Here is an 8,524-nt window from a genome sequence, read left to right as displayed (position 1 = left end):
TAGACCTAAGACTGCATTTAGTTATGGTCAAGGTCTCTGGCAATACCGAGTGATGACATTCGGGATAAGTAATGCTCCAGCAATATTTGAGAGGCTGATGGAAAGATTATTGGAAGGCCTACAATGTAGGATAGCCCTAGTGTACATGGACGATGTCATTGTATTTGCAACAACTTTTGATGAGGAAATGTCCCGGCTAGAGGAAGTATTCAAGCGTTTGAAAGCAGCAAACCTCAAACTCCATCTCAAGAAATGCCACTTGTTCCAGAAAGAGGTGCTTTACTTAGGTCACATTGTAAGTGAACATGGTGTGCAAACTGATCCTGACATTGCTGAAAAAGAGAGGTTGAACTAACCAGGTGCCATCAAGGTGAAGTCAAGGTGACTGAAGGAGTTGATGATGGTGAAGTGGAAACAAATATAGATATCAAAGCAGAACAGTAGAAAGACCAAGATTTGAAGCCAATAATTGATTTTCTAAAAGCAAGTGTTTTGTGCTATGCTTGGGAGAAGGTGTCTAGCATAAGCCCTGTGACAAAGAACTATTGAGCACAATGGGACCAGTTGAAGCTTGAAGATGGTATTCTTCTCCGGAGATGGGAAAGTGACGACCTGATAAATGGTTATACCGAGAAAGTTACGGGAAGTTGTGCTGCGTCAATACCATGATACTTTAATAGGAGGACATCTCGGAGTTAAGAAGACATTGAGTCACCTACGACAGAGATTTTACTGGATAGGTATGAGACAAGATGGGGAAGAATGGTGCAGGACATGCAGTACACGTTGTGCTAAAAGGGTACCCAAGCATAAGGGACATGATCCAATGAAGTTATATCAAGTTGGCGCACCAATGGAAAGAGTAGCCATTGACATTGCTCGTCCTCTGCCCCAAATTCGCGCAGGAAACAAGTACATTTGTGTGGTGATGGATTATTTCAACAAGTGGCCTGAGGCATATGCAATACCAAATCAGGAAGCTACAACCGCAGCTTCGGTTATTAGTGATTTCTTCTTCAGATTTGGTATGCCATATGAATTGCATTCAGATCAAGGCCATAACTTCGAATCAGCTGTGTTCCAAGAATGCTGCAAGTTGTTTGGCATCCAAAAGACCAGGACAACGCCACTTCACCCACAGTCTCATGGGATGGTAGAAAAGCACAACTGGACACTGGGACAGGAATTGGCAAACTTTTGTAATAGCCGCCAAGATGACTGGGATGTCTTACTGCCTCCACTATTGATGGCCTATAGGACAGCAGAGCATGAAGCCACTGGATATACTCCAGCAAAGTTGATGTTTGGCCGGAAACTTCGGTTGCTGGTGGATCTGTTAACAGCACGCCCACCTGATGAAGAGTTGCCTGAAAATGTGTCCGAGTTTGTGAAAGTATTACTGGAAAGGATGGATAATATTCACCATCAAGTACGTTCAAACTTGAAAACGTCTGCTGATTTGATGAAGTTATCTTATGATAAGAGATCTACTGGCGTCAGCCTTGTACCAGGAGACAATGTGTGGTTGTATAATTCCAGGAAGACCAAAGGCAAGTCTCCTAAGTTGTCTTCTCCATGGGAAGGCCCATATGACACAGTGGATCATCTCTCACACGTGACTTTCCGAACAAAATGTGGTCAGCGAGGTAAGCCAAAGGTGGTGCATGCCAACAGGCTTTGGCGTTATCACAGTCCAGGACATTTCAGTTGGGATGAAGTGAACAATGGAACAAATGACGCTGCTTAAGACGTGTCACCTGCAAAAGCCACTGTCGAAGAAAAAACTCTATTCGGTTTTGAGAAGGGAAACAGTGAAGACCTTGATGAAGTTACTACCAATGATGTAACTGTTACCAATGATAGGACGTTTCCTGATGAAACAGATGAACCCCACTTGAAGCAGGAGCCAACGAGATGGAGACCAGTACGGAAGAAGATACGTCCCGTAAAATTAAAAGACTTTGTTGAATTTTGATTTTGTGTTTGTAAATTCTGTACATTTAATCAAGTTATTGTTAATTGTTTATTGGTTTAATGTAAGTGGATATTGATCGGGACGAACAATACTAAGTAAGGGGTAGTGCTACGATAGTGGGAGTCACGTGACGAGTATTCTAGAAGATTCGCGATAAACGCTAGTGTGTTACGACAGCAAAAGTCAGGTGACGCTGGTAGTACGTGTTGAGAGCCTAGAAGATTCTAGAAGAGGCAGCATTATCGTATATAAGTGCACTGGACAGAGAGAGAAGGAGGTAGAGAAAGAGAGAGAGTGGGGAACCAAGGACAGCAGTTACTGTCGGCGTGAACCGGGGATAGCAGATACAGAGATCGGAAGTATAGTTTCTGGCTGGTGGAGATAGAGACGGACAATTAAGTCAAGCGCGGTAGAAAGTGAATGAATTATTGTGAATTATAGTGTGTGTAACTGTGTAAATTAAGTGTATTGCAAAGTTGTATTGAAGAAGAATAAACAAGTTTTATTTAAGAAAGGACTTGTATCGTAGAAAAATTAACAAACAAACATACAGAGACGTAACAGTACGATATTTAATTGAACAGTAGTCACGGAGGTTTGGATAATATAAAGTGTGTGTTTTGTACTCGTTGAGAGTGAAGTTATCGAGATTGTGAATCACTGTTATTTATAGAGTGTATTATAAAAGTTGTTAAGTTTAAAGTGAAGAAAAACGCACTGACTGTGGAATTACTGTGTACTAAAAATTTGTATCAAGAAAGAATAAACTGGTTTAATCAAGAAGGGTCTTGTATCGCTGAAGTTCATCGGAAAATAATTTATACCAGAAATTAACAAACAAGCAGATAAATAACAATACACAGGTTACAATGTTAATTTATCTCTTTATCGAACTTAGGCTTAACATAAGTTAAAGTTTTATAAAGTACGACCTATATACAAGTGGATTTACACATTTCGTTGTCTATTATTACAATTCGTTTGTATTGTGCTAGAAATGTTATATTTAAAGAAGTACTGTTACGATAAAGATATAAATTTGTCCGGAAATGTTTTGCAGGTCTCTGTTAGTTAATAGAAATGGCCTAATACTTCATAAATTTGTTGAAGATAACGAACTAATATGTATTAACAAAAATGTACTAACCCATACCCATGCTGACGGATCTCAAGATCCAGCTATAGTAACTCCAATTTCCTTCCCTCATACATCAAATTTTAAGGTCTATGAACACATAGGAGGAGCTCATCTACCTCTATCCTTTAGATTATAGTTATACCATAAAGTCACGTTTCAACAGCCAACCTATTTACCACTTCATGATTTACAGAAACAAACTGGAATGTGTTTAAAATATTCATTGGAGCTATATCGATTAATATTAATAATCAGGCCACTGACTCAGAAACTATGGATAAACATGCATTAGAACTAACTAATGCTATTACATCCTCTGTCCAAGCTGTTGCTCCAATTAGGAAAAAAAGTTAATAATTTAGATGCACGGAAATTAGCACCTGAGATTCAACAACATATCACAAAAAAGATGCCTTTTTTATCTCTACCCGTGACAGACAAATTATAACTCTAATTAACAAGCAAAACAATGAATTACCTAAGGTTATTAACCATCAACGGATCATTAATTGGGAAAACTTCTGTACCTCATTAGATAATTCTGGGCAAGACACAGCCACTTTAAATTCCTGTGCAAGCAACACCGCTCCCACGATTCTGATATCATTATCTATAATAATACTATAGCAGCTACATATACATAAAAAGCCAATCTTTTTTACTGAGTACTTTGCTAAACCATTTACCACCCCAACCTACTCACCTTTGACCCACAACATAGTCCATCCTTTCCAACATCATATACCACTAACACTCAGTGACAGCGTCAACCACATTAACTGGTGTCTTGATATAACTAGGCAAACATTAAGACCAAGATTCAAATTAATATCAAAGGTCTCAAAAACAGTGCCCCAGATGAAGTTGGTATATCCAATAGAGTACTAAAAATTGTTCTTGAAAATTTCTTATTCTATCTAACCAGCCTATACAATCTATCTTACTATTTGGGGTACTACCAAACAATCTGGAATGAAGCAGTTATTAGAGTAATTCCAAAATCAACTAAAAATCTTCACGGCTCTGGTAATTATAGACCCATCAGATTGCTAAGTAATATCGGAAAACTTTTAGAAAGATATTATGACCGAGTCACGTGACCCTTTGTACTCGTTTAAAGTCATTATAAGTTAATACTTATAACTCTCGATATATTGGGTACATCTTCACGACTGGTTTGTTTGTTTTGAATTTCGCGCAAAGTTACATGAGGGCTATCTGCACTAGCCGTCCATAATTTAGCAGTGTAAGACTAGAGGGAAGGCAACTAGTCATCACCACCCACCGCCAACTCTTGGGCTACTCTTTTACCAACGAATATTGGGATTGACCATCACATTATAATGCCCCTACGGCTAAAATGGCGAGCATGTTTGGTATGACAGAGATTCGAACCCACGACCCTCAGATTGTGAGTCGAGTGTGCTAACTAACTGGCCATGCCAGGCCAGGTCTTCACGAAATTTGGCAGTCTTTCACCTAGAAAATGTCATATTTCTAAGTGAAGTATTTTTAATAAAATAAAATAAAGATTTGTCCATGAATATATTGAGTATTTGTTTAGGATAGTCCATGTGGAAAGTAATTTTCATGTTAAAATTAAAAATACTTTTAGTCACCTCAAAAATCTCAAATTTCCTTAATTTAATCCCTAAAACCTCCTAAATGCATTTCAAACGTTTTTTCCCACTAAATATTTATAGTTTATCTGTTATTTTCCCTACTCTATCTCAAAACGGGTCAATTTGACCGACCTCCTAACCACAAAAAAGAATCGAAATAAACTTAAATTAACATTTTTTTTCTTTCTAGAATGATTTCAAATTATAACATGAAACTACATTCGTTTATCCAAAATAGCTCTAAGTTCGTAACATTATACATCTATTTATAATTAAATTTTATTGCCCTTTGAACCGTGTTTAACTACTATCCGGCTATTATAACTTGTAAATCACGTTACACTATCGAATTACAGTTGAGTTCGGAGTCACAAAGTTATACATTAATTTTTTGTTCATTATTCAGTTGCTTGTTGAGTTAATTAGACGTTTATTTATATATCAAAGTTAATTAAGTTGGGGTGTATCTCGAAGTTTATATTGAAAGGTTCTATTTGAAATGAGGCCTACATATACAGTTAATAGTAGTTTATGTTGAAGAGTTATTTGTGAACTTGTGCCTAGGTGAATAATCTCTAGAAACATTATAAAAGAAATAAACTAATTCCAAATGGTTATGTGGACTGGATCTCACATTATTTTTATCAAATAATCTAAAAATACTCCCCTGACTATAGAACATAAGCACTGAGAGAAAATGTAGAGTAGGCCCACCTCCAACGCAGGAGAAGTACCCATTTTGTCTCCTCCTATACATTTCCATAGGCTGACAATTTCCTAACTTTTAATTAAGTAATTGGACCCAAATCATGACTCAATGTGATATGCAAGCATATCATATGTTTTCTACTTGCTTTTATTCATTTAGGATTTTTAAATTTTTTGTTTAGTGTGTTTCTGTGTAATTTTATATAAATACATGGACCAGAAAACAATTATAATTGCCTTGCTCTAGTTGACTTTACGTCTTTGCTCTCTATAGCAGACAATATTTACTCTTCCTGAGGAGATGTGGCACATAGATGTTGAAAGAGTCGTCAAACAGTTGAACTACAACATCATATATTATCTGAGTGAGTGATATCTGTATATATCACAGCCAATACACGCAGGGTGAAAAAAACCAGTCACTTGGTGAGTTTATCACATGGTAAAAGAAGCAACGTTTCCTGTATTCATAATAAACCTTAGTTCTTCAGAGTTCTACCTGGCAAGGACATGGAGAGCTATCATGGGCACTGGGTAAGAATTAATATGTGTCCCCTCCATTTAGTTTGGAATTATGCTGCATACATCCATAAGTGATTGAAGATGCAGTCAATGTTTGCATAACACTCACTCTGTTGAATTGATGAGACCAAATTTGAGATTTGGGTGGGCTAAAAGGATGTCACAGTGTACAGTATCCAAGTTTGGGCAAAAACATGTACTCAAATAAAAAGATCGATTTGTTAAAGTAAAAAAAAAAAAACACACAGTTTAATGCCAAGAGAACTCACCTCTCAATAGTGTTTCGCCATGAAAATATTCCTCTTTCACGAAATAGAAATGTTTATATTCAAGCAGGTAACACACCTAGCCATCTTACAGTGATAAGTAAGCTTCGTTGAGCTTTCTTTGCCCATTTCTATCAACAGACCTTGCAAAAACAGCAAAAAAGGCTTTAGGGAGCCAAGGAGACAGATCTTGTATTACATATGTGTGGTCACTACTATGTTTCGTGTGTAATTTTTGATGGAAGGGTGTCACTCCTTTACAGCCTGGAAACTAATGTAAATTCGGCCACACGGGTGGGCAATTTATATATATCAGAAGATGCTCAAATATCTATTCAGAATTAAAAACAAGCTTTATTTTGGAATCAACACACCAAACATAGCTCCCTGATCCACAGACTGGATATTAAGTATTATTACGTCTCTGTTTGTTTGTTAATTTCCCGTAAAAATTCTTTCCGAATAAGTTCACCGATACAAGTCCTTTCTTAAATAAAACTAGTTTATTCTTTCTCAATACAACTTTGCAATAAACAGAATTTCCACAGTCACTTTAATTTAAATACACGCTATAATTCACAACGATTCACGCACTTTACTTACGGTCACTACCACTCACTTGACTCAATTATTTGTCTCTATATCTCTCTTCAATCTGCTATTCGCAATCATTCTCCGCTTTATTTGCCGGGCTTATATACAAAACTATATACAACACTAGAGTTGTCAGGAGCAATCATGATCCTTCTAGAAACACATGACGTGTTACTAGCGTCACGTGACTTCCACTGTCGTAACAGTATTCTATACTGATTTGTGCTTTCCATATACATTTGTTGCTGGTAATATTAGCTACGGGCTCGGCATGGCCAGGTGGATAAGACGCTCGACTCGCAATCTGAGGGTCGCAGGTTCGAATCCCTGTCCCACCAAACATGCTCGCCCTTTCAGCCGTGGGGGCGTTATAATGTGACGGTCAATCCCACTATTCGTTGGTAAAAGAGTAGCCCAAGAGTTGGCGGTGCGTGGTGATGACTAGCTGCGTTCTTTCTAGTCTTACACTGCTAAATTAGGGACGGCTAGCGCAGATAGCCCTCGTGTAGCTTTGCGCGAAATTCAAAAACAAACAAACAATATTAGCTACCTTGTGGATAGGAGCCTTAGAGAAAGGCCTGCTTCATGGTTATCATCGTGTTTAGGTCTTGAGAGACAGAAAATTTTGATTTATTCATTGATCAAGTAGAGGTGATTGTTTTTTGTCTATGCAAGTACCCAAAATTTGTTTGTTGAGTCTGTAATTAATGTTATTTTCATATTTCTTCGAACCTGTACATTCTATTTATTTATTATACAGTTTAAAACGTAGTAGAGTTTCCAAATTCAGATTACTCTGAAGCTTTTGGTTAAATCCTGAAGATATAAGCATACCCATTTATACTTGCATGGAAAACAATCCACCTGAAAATACCACAAGTAGATAGGAAGGGGAAAGTTTATTGCTGTGAACACAGGATTTATTGCAGAATTTTCTATTTTGATAGTGTGTACTGGCCCTTACTTTAAACTCTGGAATTTAAAAGAATGCTTTAATAGGAAACAATGACTTGTTATGGACAAAGAAGCACCCGAAACCAGGGAAGGGAGTTTACCACTGGATAGAGAAGGATGTGTGAGAGAATTGTCGAGTCTAAGAAAATTCCTCTTCTAAAGGACTTTTACTCATACTGTAAAGTGTCTTAAATTGATCATCTTATAACCACAAACTCGGGGAAATCTGCCAAAATCTAGAAAACCCAGGAAGACGGGTCGGGCCTTGCCCCTGGATTGATCTTGGCACAAGGGAAGTGATGGTCGTGACGTGGATTGATGCATGATGAGTCATAGACCACTTGAGGAGATTTTTACAGGACTCTTAAGATATCACCAGCCAAAGTACTATAGACCCAGCTTTAGTCCATATCACCTCATATTCAATATATGCATATAGCAATATATTGTTACGTCTCTGTGTTCGTTTGTTAATTTTCCGTAAAAATTATTTCCGAAGAAACTTTAGCGAAACAAGTCCTTTCTTAAATAAAACTAGTTTATTCTTTCTGAATACAACTTTGCAATACACTTAATTTCCACAGTCACGCTATAACAAACGCTATAATTCACAACTAACGACTCACGCGCTTGACTCAATTGTCCGTCTCTATCTCTGTCTGCAATTCAATTCCTTTGTTGCCAGTACTTCTTGGCGGTCTTATATACAAGAATACCGCTCATCTAGTAAACACTCGAGGCTTCA

Source organism: Limulus polyphemus, unplaced genomic scaffold (genome assembly GCF_000517525.1).
Source record: "Limulus polyphemus unplaced genomic scaffold, Limulus_polyphemus-2.1.2 Scaffold2610, whole genome shotgun sequence".
Classification (NCBI taxonomy): domain Eukaryota; kingdom Metazoa; phylum Arthropoda; class Merostomata; order Xiphosura; family Limulidae; genus Limulus; species Limulus polyphemus.
The sequence above is the reverse complement of the archived record's forward strand: the minus strand, read 5'-3'. Positions refer to the sequence as shown.